Source organism: Rhincodon typus, chromosome 11 (assembly GCF_021869965.1).
Source record: "Rhincodon typus isolate 14 chromosome 11, sRhiTyp1.1, whole genome shotgun sequence".
Taxonomy (NCBI): Eukaryota; Metazoa; Chordata; class Chondrichthyes; order Orectolobiformes; family Rhincodontidae; genus Rhincodon; species Rhincodon typus.
In genome coordinates, this window is record NC_063342.1 from 16,217,859 (window position 1) to 16,234,050 (window position 16,192).

The 16,192-nt window shown below is 41.0% G+C and overlaps 1 protein-coding gene and 1 pseudogene across 5 annotated transcripts in view; one reads left to right on the forward strand and one right to left on the reverse strand.

Annotated features, from left to right (window-relative positions):
- dyrk1aa (dual-specificity tyrosine-(Y)-phosphorylation regulated kinase 1A, a) overlaps positions 1-16,192 on the forward strand; it is a 111,497-nt gene that overhangs the window by 33,285 nt on the left and 62,020 nt on the right. The window contains exon 1 of one of the 5 annotated variants that reach the window (XM_048603136.1): positions 9,119-9,137. The exons of the other annotated variants lie outside the window; for them this stretch is intronic. The gene's annotated coding sequence lies outside the window, so the exon portion shown is untranslated. Of the gene's footprint in view, positions 1-9,118; positions 9,138-16,192 lie in introns of those variants that run through there. 5 annotated transcript variants of the gene reach the window in all.
- LOC109935010 lies at positions 7,537-8,053 on the reverse strand (annotated as a pseudogene).

Below are 16,192 nucleotides of genomic sequence, written 5' to 3' on the forward strand. Positions count from 1 at the left end.
AAAAAAGAGAAGCATTGAATGTCTTAATGTGAAGGATGGAACTTTAGTTGGAATCCCTGAGGACTAAGTTGGAGCCAGAGGCACCTACTGTGGAAGGAGATGTGGCTGTGAAAATAAGTTCTCGCAAACACTTTATTCAACATGGGGATGGAGATCACTGAAGATGAACAAGAAAGAAAGACTAAAATGGAAATCCCATTGCAGAGAAGAGCAGAACTTTTTCCAAGATGAACATATCTGGAAGAGAAGTGGCAGTGAATGAAGCTCGACTGAAAGCAAATATTGCAGGTGCTAGAAATCTGAAACAAACAGAATCCTGGAGAAATGCAGCAGGACTAGCAGCATTTGTGAAAACTCACTGCTCCTATCCTTCTAGTTATGCCTGCCTTGAAGTTTTGCATTTATCTCCATTTTAATCTTTTGTGGGTTCATCTTTTTTCTTTCTGTCTCCTTCGGAGTGTTGAATTAAATATTTGCTAAAACTCACTTTCACAACCGCATCTTCCTCTGTAACTGTCCCCGGCTTTGCCTTTGTTTGCAAGCATTTCAACTAAAGTTCCATCCTCCTTGCTTCCAACACAGCCAGGATTACGGAAATCTCTGAGACGTAACAATGCCGTTCAGACATAGGATGCAACAGCAGCAGAAGATCTGCACGTCCACACGCTAGATCTCTCTGTTCATCGGCACAACCTCATTCTGTTTCCGTCTCAGGCCCTAGTTTCATTTTGTGCTTTGTCTCCTTCATTGCTTTAACAAGTAACTTTGTTTCCCTCTCCCTTTTTAAGATGTTAAGGAATGGACTAACTCTGGTTATCCCTCCAGAGTTGTTGCTAGACCTGAGTTTCTCCAACATTCTCTATATTTGTTTCAAATAAATGCACGGGTAGTTGAAGAAATTAATGGGGTTGGCATTATAGTTGTTGTCTTTGACCTTCAGTTCTCCCATATGCATAAAGCAGTTGATTTTCTTGCTGCGATTCCGTACTCTTAGTCTTACTAATGACCATGTAGGCACCAAAAAACTCTATGCTGACCAAGTCATCATTCGTAAACCTTCCTGAAGAGAGAAATTGCGTTCCTCATTTGGATGAGAATATTGAAGGCATGGCTAGTAAGTTTGCAGATGACGCCAAAATTGGTGACATTGCAGACAGTGAAGAAGGCTTTCTAAGATTTACAAAGGGATCTTGACCAAACGTGTCAATGGGCTGAAAAATGGCAGATGGAGTTCAATTTGGATAAATGCAAGGTATTGCATTTTGGTACAACAAACAAGGGTAGGGCTTGTACAATTAATGGTAGGGCCTTGGGTAGTGTTGTAGAACAGAGGGACCCAGGGGTGCAGGTACATAATTCTTTGAAGTTTGCGTTACATATAGACAGGGTGGTGAAAAAGGCATTTGGCATGCTTGCCTTCATTGCTCAGCTCTTTGAGCATGGGATTTGGGAAGTCATATTGAGGTTGTACAGGACATTGGTAAGGCCTCTTCTGGAATATTGTGTCCACTTCTGGTCGCCCAGTTATAGGAAGGATATTGTCAACCTTGGAGAGGGTTCAGAAGAGATTTACCAGGTTGTTGCTGGGTATGGAGGGTTTGAGTTATAAGGAAAGGCTGGATAGCCTGGGACTTAGTTCACTGGAGTGCAGGAGGTTGAGAGGTGACCTGAAAGAATTTTATAAAATAATGAGAGCTGCATATAGAATTGATGGTAGTGGCCTTCGTCCTAAAATGGGGATTTTCAAGACTAGGGGGCACATTTTTAGGGTGAGGGGGGAAAGATTTATAAAAAGACATGAAGCAAATTTTTTCACTTGGGTGGTTTGCATGTGGAATGAACTTCCTGAGGAAGTGGTGGATGTAGGTACAATTACAAAGTTGAACGTACATTTGGATGGAAGCATGAATAGGAAAGGTTTGGAGGGATATGGGCCAGGAGCAGGTATGTGGGAGTAATTTAGTTTGGGATTATGTTCAGCATGGAACGGTTGGACTGAGGGGTCTGTTCCCATGCTGTGTGACGCTTTGACTGTATTAAAAACTGAAGACCGAAAGCTTCTTTGATTCCACTACAGCATCTTGAGAATTGTAGTTCAGTACTGCACTAGGGGACTGAGTATGCCTTTGAGAACAATGTCCATGTGCAGAGGTTAAGCAGTAGTTACCATCTTAATGACCCTCGTTGATTCTTTGATAATGTCTGTTTTTCCCTTTTATTCTCCCCACATACACAAACACACACCCCACCAACAAAAAGTGTTGCTGCGGAACTTATTCTGTGTGGTGCATTCTGAAAGAGATGAGCAAGATTTGCTGCATCGTAGTGGAAGTGTTCAAGTGATGCACAATTTGTAAGGAAGGAGATTATGGTTAATTAGTGAATCTGTGGTGCTATGAGCTGTGATACTGTTGGTGAAATTTTGCCTGATTTTTTTTACTTCTGCTTTTCGCCGTCACCTTTTTAAGAAGTTGTTTTCTGTTGGCTAATTCCATCAGCCAGTTCATGCTCGTCATTATGCTCCAGTGTAGTGTCCTTTACCCTCATTTAGTCAATCAGCATAAGCCACTTCCCCCTTTTCCCTGATAGAGTTCTCTGTCTTAGTATATGTTTTTTCATTTCATATGCTGTAAACATATTCAAATGTTTCAATCATTTTTCTCCCTCTGGTCTTACTTACATCAACCCTTCCTTGACCGTTTCTCCAAGATCTTCAATTTTTTCATCTTTTAAAAACTTGCTGTTGAATCCTTTTCTGACCAACATTTTGGCTAACTTTTCGAATCAAAAGACCATTATGATCTTATTTGAAATAATGGTCCAAGCTGCCACTTGACAGATTTTAAGGTTTTTGCTGCACGTAGATTCAGCTTTTGAATCATTGCAAGTGGTATTGAGTGAACATCAGTACATAACTTGTAAGAGATAAGTGAGCATTGAAATGCAAGACTTTGCTAGATATGTTTGAAATTTTGAGTTCAGAGATGCCAGTTTACTTTCAGTCTTGTGGCATAAGTTTTTAATGTTGCTAAATCCACACTGATTTTATATTTGGGCATGAAAATTTTCCAATTTAGTATTTAGACTAGAAGATGTAAGAGCAGAAGTAGGCTATTGACCAATCAAGTCTGCTGCACCACTGAATCATTGCTGATCTGATAATCTTCAACTTCACTTTCCGTCCTTATCCCCAAATACTTTGGATTCCCTTGCTGATTTAAAAAAATCTGTCTCAACCTTAAATATACTGAATGACCCAGCCTGAACTGCCCTCTGTGATAAAGAGTTCCACAGATTCACCACCTTCTGAGAGTTAATGTTTTTCCTTATCTGTGTAATAAATGGGCAACCCCTTAGTCTGAGATTATGCCTTCTGCTCCTAAACACACACACCCAGAAAAACGACTGGACAGTGTCTACCCAGTCAGGCCTCCCTAAGAATTTTTAATGTCTCAATAAAGTCTCTTTTCATTCTTTAAAATTTCCAATGAACACAAGCCCAACCTACTCAACCTGTCCTCACAGGAAGTTGCTGGGATCAACCCAGTGAACAATCAACAGATTCAAGAAAGAAATTAAGTTTCTGATGAAAAGTGGGGGAAAAGGGCTATGGGGAGCAGGCAGGACAGTAGAGCTGAGACCAGGATAAGATCAACCATAATCTTGTTAAATGGCAGAGTGGGCTCAAAGGGCTGAATTGCCTACTCCAACTCCTGATTACTATGTATGTATGAACCTTCTCTGGGCTGTCTCTAATGCTAGCACTCCTTCCTTAGATGAAGGGCCCAAAATTGTCTATAGTATTCCAGCTGTGGTCTGACCAGTGCCCTGTATAGTTTTAACAAAATTACCCTATTTTTATTCCCTTTGAAATAAAGTCTAACAGTTTGTTTGCCTTCCTTATTACCCATTGAACTTGGATGCTATCTTTTTTGAGATATATGCACAAGTCCTCCAAAATTGCTCTGTTTTGTAACTTTCTATTTAAATGATTTTCAGCTCTTCTGTCTTTCAGCCAAAGTCCATAACCTCTCATTTCCCACTTTACTTTCCTTCTGTCAGATTTTTGACAACATGATTAACCTTGCTGTATTCCTCTGCAGACTTCTTGTGTCATTCTGACTACTTGCATTTCCACCTATTTTTGTGGTATCTGCAATCTTAGCAGTAGTAGATTCACTTTCCTTGTACAAGTCATTAATGTATTCTATTAGCATGACATTTCATGCCAAAATATCTTAACAGAAGTAATACCAGATTGGACTGGAGAAACTCAGCTGGTCTGGCAGTATCTGTGAAAAGAGAAACACAGTTAATGTTTCAAGGCCAATCTGAATCATCTTTGCAACTGAAGAGAGCTGGAAAAAAAGCAATTTTTTCAATCTAAGAAAGTGTTAGTTATTGTTTGGTTGTAGGTTTTCTTCTTTATTCACACGTGGGTCGTGGCTGTCACTGGCTGGCCAGCATTTACTGTCCCTGGTTGGCCTTTGAGTAGGTGGTGAACCGCTTTCTTGAACTGCTGTAGTTCACACACTAGGTTGACCCATGATGCCCTGAGGGAGGGAATTCCAGGATTTTGACCCAGTAACAGTGAAGGAAAGGTGATATATTTCCAAGTGAGGATAGTAAGAGGCTTGGAGGGGAACTTTCAGGTGCTGGTGTTCTCATGTATCTGCTGCCCTTGTCCTTCGAGATGGATGTGGTCATCAGTTTGGAAGATGCTGTGTAAGGATCTTTGTACAACATGCACTGCAGAAATTTATAGTATGCACTGCTGCTACTGAGCATCGGAGTTGGAGGGAGTGTATGCTTATGAATGTGCCAATCAAGTGAGCTGCTTTGGCCTGGATAGTGTCAAGCTTCTAGAATATTGTTGGAGGTGCACCCATCAAGGAAATTGGGGAATATTCCATCACAATCCTGACTTGTATCTTATAGATGGTAGACAGGCTTTGAGGGGTCAGGAGATGAATTACTCACTGCAGTTTTCCTAGTCTTTGACCTGCCCTTGCAGCAACTGTGTTTATGAGGAGTCCAGTTGAGATTCTGGTCAGTGGTAACCCCCAGAATGTTGGTAGTGGGGCATTCGGTGATTGTAACACATTGAATGTTAAGGAGTAGTGGTTAGATTGTCACAATGGTGCTGGTTATTGCCTGGCATTTGTGTGGTGTGAATGTTACTTGTCACTTGTCAATCCAGGCCTGGATATTGTCCAGTTCTTGTTGCATTTTGAGCATGTACTCGTTCGTTGTCTGAGGAGTTGCAAATAGTGCTGAAAATTGTGCAATTATCGACGAACATCCCCGCTTCTGACCTTATGATAGATGGAAGGTCATTGCTGAAGCAGCTGAAGATGCTTCGGCCTGGGACACTACCCTGAGGAACTCCTGCAGAAATGTCCTGGAACTGAGATGACTGACTTCCAACAACCGCAACCATCTTCCCATGTGCCAGGTATGACTCCAACCAGTGAAGAGTTTGCCCGCAATACCTATTGATTCCAGTTTTGGTCAGCTTTTTGATACCACACTCAATCAAATGTGGCTTTGATGTCAAGGGCTGTCACTCTTGCTTCACCTCTGGAATTCAGCTCTTCTGTCCATGTTTGAACCAAGGCTATAATAAGGCCAGGAACTGAATGGTTACGGTGGAACCCAAACCATATGTAGGTGAGAAAGTTATTGCTGAGGAGATGCTGCTTGGTAGTACTGTTCATGACACCTTCCATCACTTTGTTGATCATCAGAAGGAACTGATGGTTAGTAATTGGCTGGGTTGGATTTGTCCTGCTTTTTGTGTATGGGCCATATTTGGGCAGTTTTCCTTGTTGTTGGATAGATACCAGTGTTGTCATTGCACTCAAAAGAGCTTGGTTAGGGGAACAACAAGCTCTGGAGTAGAGGCTTTTAGTACTATTGACGGAATGGTGTCACAGCCTGTAGCTTTTGCAGTTTCCAGTGCCTCAATTGTTTCTTTATATCACATGGATTGAATCTGATTGCCTGAACAATGGTGTCTGTAACCCTCAGCACCACTGAAGTAGGCTGAAATGTATCATCAACTCAACACTTATGGCTCAAGATTGCTGCAAGTGCTTCAGCCTTCTCTTTTGCACTGATGTTTTGGGCTCTTTTCGTCATTTGAGGATAGGATATTTGTGGAGCCTCCTGCAGTGAGTTGTTGAATTGTCCACAACTATTCATTATTGGATATGGCAGGGCATCAGAGCTTAGATCTGATCCATTGGTTATGGGATTGCTAAGGTCTGTCTGTCTCTTGCTTATATTGTTTGATACGCAAGTAGTCCTGTTTGGTAGCTTCTCTAGATTAACACCTCATTTTTATCTATGCCTAGTGTTGCTTCTGCCATGCCTTGCTACAGTCTTGATTGAATCAGGGTTTATCTCCTGGCTTGAAGATGATGGTTGAATGGGGGTATGCTGGGCCATGAGGCTGCAGATTGTACTGGAGTACAGTCCTGCTGTCAGTGGTCCACAGCATCTCATGGATGCCCAGTCTTGAGTTTCTCCATCTGCTTGAAGTCTGTACCATGTAGCATGATGATAATGCCACACAACGCGATGGAGGTTATTCTCAGCGTGAAAGCAGGACTTCGTCTCCTCTTCGTCACTCTTAACTGATACTATCATGGACAGATGCATCTGCGGCCAACAGATTGGTTAGGATAAGGTCCCATATGTTTTTCATTCTTGGTTTCCTGACCACCTGCCACAGCCCTAGTCTCGCAGCCATGACCTTTAGGACGCAACCAGCTTGATCAGAGGTGCTGCTGTCGAGCCATTCGTGGTGGTGGGCATGGAAATCCCTCCACCCAGGACACATTTTGTACTCTTGCCATCCTCAGTGTTTCCTCCAAGTGTTGCTCAACATTGAGTACTGATTCTTCAGCCAAGGGAGGATGGTACTAGGTAACCAGATTTTGTTGCCCATGTTTAACCTGAAACCATGAGATTTCATGGCTTCCAGAGTCAATGTTAAGGACTCCTAGGGCGACTCCCAGGGCAACTCCCTCCCAACTGTATATCACTGTACCTCCACCTCTGCTGCCAATGGGACAGGACATATCCAAGGATGATGATAGTGGTATCTGGGACTTAGTCATACTCATGGGATCATACCTTACATACAGTGTCAGGTAACTGACCGGCTTGCTTAGCCATTTCAGAGGGCAGTTGACAGTCAACCTCATTGCTGTAGCTCTGAAGTTGCATATGGGCCAGACCAAATGAGAGTGGCAGATTTCCTTCTCTGAATGTCTTTAGTGAGCCAGATGAGTTTTTTTTCCAACAATTAACAATGGTTGCATGGTAATTAGTAGATTCTTAATTCCAGATTTTTTTTTTTATTCAATTCAAATTCCACTATTTCCTGTGGCAGGATTCGAGCACAGGACCCACAACATTAAACTGAGTTTCTGGATTAATAGTCCAGCGAAAATACCACTAGACCATCGCCTTTTACTTTTTCTTCTCAACATTCTGTTCCTCGGCTCCCTTTGTTGTTTCACCATGGATTCAAAACAAATAGAGGCTTGCAAAAGTCTTGAAATTTTTCTCATCCTCTGAAATCATTCCTTTTTTTGTATATATTCTTGTTTGGCGTGACTTGTCCAGTTAGCTGTGTTGCCAGTTTAATTTCTTCTGCAGAAGAATCTCCCTTCTTACGAACTGAAGCCTTTCTTGGGAAGATAATCAGCTTAGTGATATTTCTTAAGATGTTAAACTTTGCAATGAATAGATTCGGTCAACTTGTTGCAGCACCTATGCTCAGCAGCATGACCAAAAGTATGTGCCACTCTACTGGTAATTACTGTTGTCTTTAGCGTCTCCAGTGTGTACTTTAGTGTGATATCTGATAGTGGGACATCTAACCAACAGGTCGAAGGGGTCCAACAGCTGGGTGTGGAGCAATATGGCATACTTTAGCCTGCTGTGCATTACACCTGCAGACTTTTCTGGCTGGCTGAACCCTTTTCTGCCAGCCCTTGTATAAATGATGGATTGAAATAATTCCATTTCAACTTGGGACCATGGCTGCTTATTGAAGGGCTAAAATCCCTCTGGAGGAAGATGGTTGAAGGAAAAGCTAAGGCAGGGGGCTGATGATGGTCGAAGCCTCCATATTGAGTTTAGCTACTTCAGACTGTGACCACTTATGCTAATATACAGCAACAACACCTACTGTTTGTCTATATCTGGAATTTGCTTGAAACATTAGCTCTGTTTCTCGCTCTTTTTGTTCTACCAGAACTGCTAGTTTGGTCAGCAACTTACCTTTATTTCAGAATTTGCAGTGCTTTGCATTTATTTAAAGTTTTACTTAACCATAGCTTCTGGTATGTGTTATGCAAAAAGTTTGGGTCAGTTGAGCTATCTAACTTCGTTAGAGAGAAGAAGGTTAAGAGGTGACTTGATAGAGACATACAAGATGATCAGCGGATTAGACAGGGTGGACAGTGGGAGCCTTTTTCCTCGGATGGTGATGGCTAGCACGAGGGGACATAGCTGTAAATTGAGGGGTGATAGATATAGGACAGATGTCAGAGGTAGGTTCTTTACTCAGAGTAGTAAGGGCGTGGAATGCCCTGCCTGCAAAAGTAGTAGACTCGCCCACTTTAAGGGCATTTAAATGGTCATTGGATAAACATATGGATGATAATGGTATAGTTTAGGTTAGATGGGCTTCAGATTGGTTTCACAGGTCGGCGCAACATCGAGGGCCGAAGGGCCTGTACTGCGCTGTAATGTTCTATGTTCTATGTTCTAACTGAGCTAATTCTTCTGAAATAATGCTTTCCTTGATCATTTTTTCTTTTCTCACAGTCATGTAGTTTAATTGGTTTTGCAACACTGGCTTTTTTTTCCTCGGTATTTCCGTTTTAATTTTTCATTTAGTGCTACCCATACCTTAGTGTGATCCACAGTATAACAATATCATTTTATAATGGAATGAGGGAAGTTCACATTGTTCACAAAGCTGCAGATTTCACAATTATTGGACTGATACTTGAGTGGTTTCGTTCCTTTTTTTTCTATAAAATATTTGAAAGACTTAGCAAGTTCATCACACTGCCAAGAAGGACAAGAAGTTGCCTGCAAGCGTCTGAATGAATGCGGTGAGTTTTATGTGATAAAATTGTTCGTTACATTTAACGAACAACATGTGATTTCTTTTTTTAAAAAAAAGTTAGCAGTATCTGGAATCTTAAGCATGCTAAAAGTTTGGAATGGCAGTCTTTATTTGCACTGCCCGTTTTGGATGGCCTTCTGTTTCTAGCCTTGTCAGGTTTTGTGCTTGGGTTGGTAAAGTCTGCGTTTGCTGACAAGGGCACATATGTGTAGTATGTAACAGACAAAATACTGGAGAAACTCAGCAGATCTGGCAGCATCTGTAGAAAGAGAAACCATTAATATTTTGAGGCTGGTATGATCTTAAGTTGCTCTAAAGGAGAGTGATACCAGATTTATTTCTCTCTCGACAGATGCTGCTGGACCTGAATTTCTCCAGTATTGTCTGTTCCATATATCTAGCATCCATGGTAATTTGCCTTAACATAGTGCGTTAGCTTTTTAAAATATTCCAGAGTTTCCATTACATGCCATGACGATTGCTTTTTTCGCAAAAGCTTTAAATCCAGATACTGCTAACTTTTTTTTGGCTGTTTCCATCGCATTGCAAATTGACCTAGATGAGAACTCTGACCTCCCTTAGTTTTCCTATATAATAATATTTTTCCCTGAATTTTGAGGGAAGTAAAATACGTGGAGATGTTCTCTTGTAAGTTTGGACCAGTAGGTTTGCATAAATGTTCAAGTCCAAACCATAATTTCTATATTTGGTTGCTGCAGTTATACTACCCGAGTGCTTCAGCTCAGCTAGCATAGTAATGCACAGATTTGTCTTTTTAATGTTGATAGACTGCATATGGAAAGGTCTGCTGCTGTGCAAAATCTTTTTAATTGCTTTGAAATTCCAGTAAACAGCCTGAATATGCTCTGAATCTGGTTTCACGCTGTGACGGAACTGTGTTCCGCAGACTGCACAGCTCAATTGGTGTGCAGTTTAACTAGTGGTGCATTCTGGAACTAGTACAGTTGCAACACTGGCATCTAACCAACAGTGTGGACAATTGTGCAGTTACGTGCTGACTGCAAAAAGCTGGGTAAATCCAATCCTGCCAGTGATGCCCTATCAGTCTGTTCTTGATCATCAGCACAGTGTTCTCAAGCGTACTGTCCAGTGGCATTAACTTAGCAACAATTTATTCTTTGCTTGCCATGGTTTCTACCAGGACCACTTGGTTCAAGATCACTTTTCAGCCTCATCCAAATACGGACAGAAGAGCTGAATTCAGCAAGTGAGGCAAGATAAACATTCATTCAAGAATTTGGAATATATTTGTGAGGTAACCTTCTCATTAGTATTGACTAGGAACTGAACTCGTCTAGATCTACAAATAATGTGACAACAGTAGCAGGTGATAGACTTGCTGTTCCGCAGTAGCAGACTCACTTTCCCACTTCTCAAAATGTGTCCACCATGTAGAGGGCTCAAGACAGAAATTCGGAATATTATCCTCTTGCTTGCAGCATTCCTTCTAACTTTCTTACCAGCTGTGTAGGCCTCAGACCTATGCACTGTTGTGACTTCTTGAACTGGAAATCAGTGCTACAGTTGGCACGTTGTCACCAATCCTCAAGCATCAGAATGACTACTGCACAGCTTAGAGAGAATATTTGCTTGCTTTGAATGTAGCTTTGACAACACGAAAGAAATTAGTGCTATCCAGGACAAAATCTGCTTCGTTGACACCTAATGCATCAACTTAAAAAAAGAACTTGCTTAACCAGTGGCACACAGATGTTAATATCATCTAAAGAATCACTGAAGAAACACTAGAAGTCTCATTTGGCAGTACTTTCCAAACCTGTGCCTCTATTGTCTGGAAGATGAAAGGCAACTGTTGCATGGGAACACTACTACTTCGAATTTCTTCAAGCCATACACCCTTCCGACTTGGAATTGTCACTGTTCTTTGTCTTCTAAACCCCCACCTGCACTGTGGTTTTACCTACACCACTTGGACTGCCGTGGTTCAAGAAGTTGGCTCATCAGTGTCCTTAAAGTAACATTTAAGGGTGGGCAAAAAAAGTTGGCCGTGCCAGCAATGATAGAGTCCAATGTAAGAATAAAAAGAAAGTCACGTCAGCTGATAATGACTTTATGTAAATGTTTCCATTGACCTGCATCATTTTGTGTATGCTATAACTTTGTATTAAAATATCAACTCTGACTTGCAATTTGAAGGTTAATGCTGGACTTGAATATTTATTTTAAACCTCTGGCATGCAGGACAATTTCTATAAATGATGCACACAGAATGCTTAACATGAATATTGAAAGTGTTTTGGTGCACAATTAGATATTATTAAAACTCAACAAAGTCGCAGGCATTGGGCATTGGTGCTACCACCATGAAAGCCAGGAATGCAGTTAAAACTTGCTATAATGATAGATGTGTTATTTGTTTTGGAATTACCATCATAATTGCTTACCCCCAGTTAGACTTCATCCCCATGAGGTAAAGCGAGTGCAATCTGAAGGGATTGTTTTGGGAATGATACAAAAGATGGCAAAGTAGGAAGGATAGCTTTGTAATTATCAGAAAGTTGAAGTAGGAATGCTGAACAGTATAAGAATATGGAAAGGAATAGTTTGTCTCTAATTAACAAGCTTATGTTTCTGCTATTTTAGATGTGGCATTCAGCCTTGGAAAGGAAGGTTACGGCATAATTGTAGTTTTTTTGCTGTGAAAGGCCATTTTCCAAATTAGGAGTAAACATGCAGGAATATGCACAGATAACCTATTGCAATAACGTGATTGCAATTAATCTAATTAAACTAATGCCCAGTGGAAGTGGGGAAGAATTAACGTTAGTAAATGTTGCAAAGAGGTAGGAAGGCACCATGTACCTACATTGATTAGTTGCCTCGAGAATTCACTTGTATGACACTTGAATGTAAGAAGTGCTAGAACCAATGGGGGTAGTAGCTTACAATGATAGATTTATCTTGATTTTTATGAAAATTTCCAGCCAAAATAATTCTTCTAATTAGGTAAGAAACTAGATTAATAAAGTAACATTGTACATGGTATGAGAGGTAGAAGGGGTGAATTATGTGGTGGTATCAAGAAATTGTTGGATCTCGTAGCTCAGTGGTTAGCACTGTTGTCTCTCAGTGGACTCGATTTGGTCAAATGGCCAGCTTCCACGTTGTAGGGAATCTATAATTCTAATTTAAAATGTGATGGGTACAAAAGAGACCTGCGATTATTTTATAGCACTGTCTCAGAATCCACTTTGTTGAAGAATTCTCTTTTGTCCTGTGATATTACTTAAATTTTTGATCATTTTGTGAGGATTCTCAGTCAGTTGTATCTTTGTAGCCAATCTGCCAACTTGCTGAATTGATCTCACTTTACTCTGGATGGTTTTCTTTGTTTATCTGCTCCAGCATGTGATGATTGAAGCACAGTTTTCTAGTCTTTTTGCAACTGCAACATTTTTTCTCTTCAACTCTTACAAATTCAGAATTATTTCTTTTACATTCAAGTTCTTGAAAAATGCTTTTTCTTTTCAGTCTTGAAGTATGTCTGCTGTACATTTGCCTGTTGCTTAGACAAGTCTGTCATTTATGGTCAGCATTGGAAATTATTACCAAATTCAATTTTCTTTTGTTTGCATGTTAATAGTAGTTTTAAAAAAAAACTCTAAATCTATCTAGAAAGAAAATTATACCAAGGATAAAAGGATGAATGTTTTTGAGAAGTTTTGTAGTTTGGGCAGTATGAAATTACACCAGCAACCACCCCAACATACACAAACAGAGCTGCATCAGGACATTATTCAAACAAACCACAATGCACTGCAGCAATCCTGAATTGCACAAAGCAGAACAGGAGCACTTGTACAAAGTTTTTGAAAGGAATGGATACCCAAAAAGTACAATCTGCCGTTACCTCCACGACAGACTACAACAAGGCGACACCATGCGGCCAGACACAGTAGTCACCCTACTGTACATCAGAGACATATCGGAGATGACCACAAGACTACTCGGATCTCTAGGTATCGGGGTAGCCCACAACCCAACAACCACCCTGCAACAGCTACTGACAAATGTAAAGGATCCCATACCCATAACTGAGAAAACACCAAGGCAATATACAAAATACCATGCAAGGAATGTGAGAAACATTACATCGGCCAAACTAGAAGAAAACTGAAGAAGGTTAAGAAGTGACTTAATAGAGACATACAAGATGATCAGAGGATTAGATAGGGTGGACAGTGGGAGCCTTTTTCCACGGATGGTGATGGCTAGCATGAGGGGACATACCTTTAAATTGAGGGGTGATAGATATAGGACAGATGTCAGAGGTAGGTCCTTTACTCAGAGAGTAGTAAGGGCGTGGAATGCCCTGCCTGCAAAAGTAGTAGACTCGCCAACTTTAAGGGCATTTAAATGGTCATTGGATAAACATATGGATGATAATGGAATAGTGTAGGTTAGATGGGCTTCAGATTGGTTTCACAGGTCGGCGCAACATCGAGGGCCGAAGGGCCTGTACTGCGCTGTAATGTTCTATGTTCTATGATAATAAGGATACACAAACACCAACTAGCCACCAAGAGACATGACCAATTTTCACTGGTCTCCATACTCACGGACAGTGAGCAAAATTCAACTAGGATAACACCTCCATAATAGCACAAGCCAAACAGACCGGCCCGGGAATTCCTGGAGGCCTGGCATTCCAACTGGAACTCCATCAACAAACACTTTGAACGAGACCTGATATACAAACCACTGAAAAAAACAGAACCAGAAGTGATGCCAGCCACCCCAGCAAACCGAGGCACATAAATAACGAGCGGGACAGAAGACCAACACTTCGCCAGAGGCGCGCTGACGATGTTACCGAGCAGGGTGACGAAACATCTGCAACCAAACACACCAGCTCTGCAAGCAAGTCTACAGCCTCCTAAAAGGATTAACCTGTTGGAAAGGATTGCAGTTTAGAAGAAGATGAGTGTTCAAATTGAATTGTTAAATTTAATCAAGTATCCAAAACTGGAAGACTGAAATGGCTGTTCAGGGCTGAAATGAAAATATCTATTGCCACAAAAAGTTAGTAGGTACTTTTGAATTCTTTTATACCAAAGGCGGATGATGCTGGTTTATTTGACACTTTTAAGATTGGATTTGGTAGATTTTTGATACTGAATTACAGAAGGAGATATTAGGTCAGATGACTAAAGCTGATCATGCAGTTGTCATGAAGCACTGCCTTGAAGGAGGCAAGTCGAGCAGAAAGAGGCTCCAGATCTTTCAAAATAGCTGAAGGTATTGATGACCCTGGTGGAGCAATTAAGAGGCGAAAATAAAGGAGTGTAGCTATCTCTGGGGTTATGATGTGAGAGGAGCTGAGAGATTGGGAAGGATGAAAGGTATTTGAAAACATGGATGAAGTTTTAAAGTGGAGATGTTGCTTGGTAGGAGTCGGTGGAAGCAAAGAAATAGATTAGTGAAACAAGGTATAAATAAGACATTGGCAGCAGAGTTTTGGATAACTTCAGGTTTCTGGAATGTAAGATTGGGAGACTATCGAGGAGTTGGAGTAGTTGAGTCTAGAGGTTTAAAAAAAGTTAGGATCTTTGCAGCAGGTCAACTGAGATTTGCAAAGCCAGGTGAAGTTACGGAGGTCAAAACTGATGATCTTCGACACGCTATGAATCTGTGTGGCCAGAAAATTTTATGATCAGGTATGACAAACAGATGGTTTTGTTTCCGATTGTTGATTTGGGAAGACGAAGAATCAGTAGTTTGGAAATTAATTTGGTTTTGGCAACTTTTATCAAGTCTCAGAAAAACCATTCAGTTGAGTCAGGGCAAAATTGAGTGGCTTTTTTTTAATGTTTGGAAATTTTAAATGCCTTTGCATGTATTGAACAGAAGTTTATAAACTGCTAGGACTGGTTTTGAGTGAGAAAGCAGTTGTTTCAATATGTACTGTCACTGGTTGAATGAACAGTTAGTTTGGAATCTTTTCATTTTTGTTGCTAATGGCATGCAGTTCACAATCAGCATTTGTGTTTTTACAGTGGGCACCTAGAGGAGATCTCACCTTTATTTGATCTTTCACGATGTGGCAAAACAGTTGATTGCTTGACCAACTTAACTGGCCGTTGTGGGTGTTTGTTTTTATGTTGTGATTCCCTCTGAGACTATATAGTATTTGCACAGTTTCAAGAACTTCCACCAAAGTACAAATTTTGTAGCAATCACTTAAGTGTTGAATATTATGGCAACTGTTTGTTTTCTTTTGGTTGCATACAAATATGTAATGACAGCGCTCAAACTAAAAATTCAAGAACTTGAACTGGATTATTAAATGCATATACTTAGGTTTTGTTCTGCCTTTGGACTGGAGGAACTATGGGTTATCAAACTTCTCCACTGACTCTGGTCCTTCAGTGTCTTCTTGTGCAATACAGTTATCCCATCTGTGGTGTCCATTCTACCACTATTTTGGGAGGCAAAATACATGGCCTCCAAGTCTCGGTCATCTTTCCATCACAATGTTCGCCAGACTCAGTTCTCAGTGCACTAATGAAGTAGTGCTACAGTCTTTCCTTGTGATGCCCAGGATTTGAAGTAGTAATTGCCAGTGAGAGATTTTCTGCTAATGTTATACTTTCACTCTTCCTTGTATCATGAGCATAGATTATGGTTGTTATTATTATGGACCCATAGAGTAGCAGCTTCATGGCCACAGAAGGTGTTGGATTCTGAGGTTGTGTGGAGCCACTGAATGGCTCATGCTATTTTGCCGGAGATAGTAGGAACTGCCTTTGCTGGAGAATCTGAGATAACACGGTGTAGAGCTGGATGATCACAGCAGGCCAAGCAGCATCAGAGGAGCAGGAAAGCTGACGTTTTGGGTCGAGACCCTTCTTCAGAAATGGGGGCGGGGAAGAGGATTCTGAAATAAATAGGGCAAGGGGGGGAGGCGATAGAAGATGGATAAAGGAGAAGATAGGTGGAGAGGAGACAGACAGGTCAAAGAGGCGGGGGTGGAGCCAGTAAAGGTGAATGTAGGTGGGG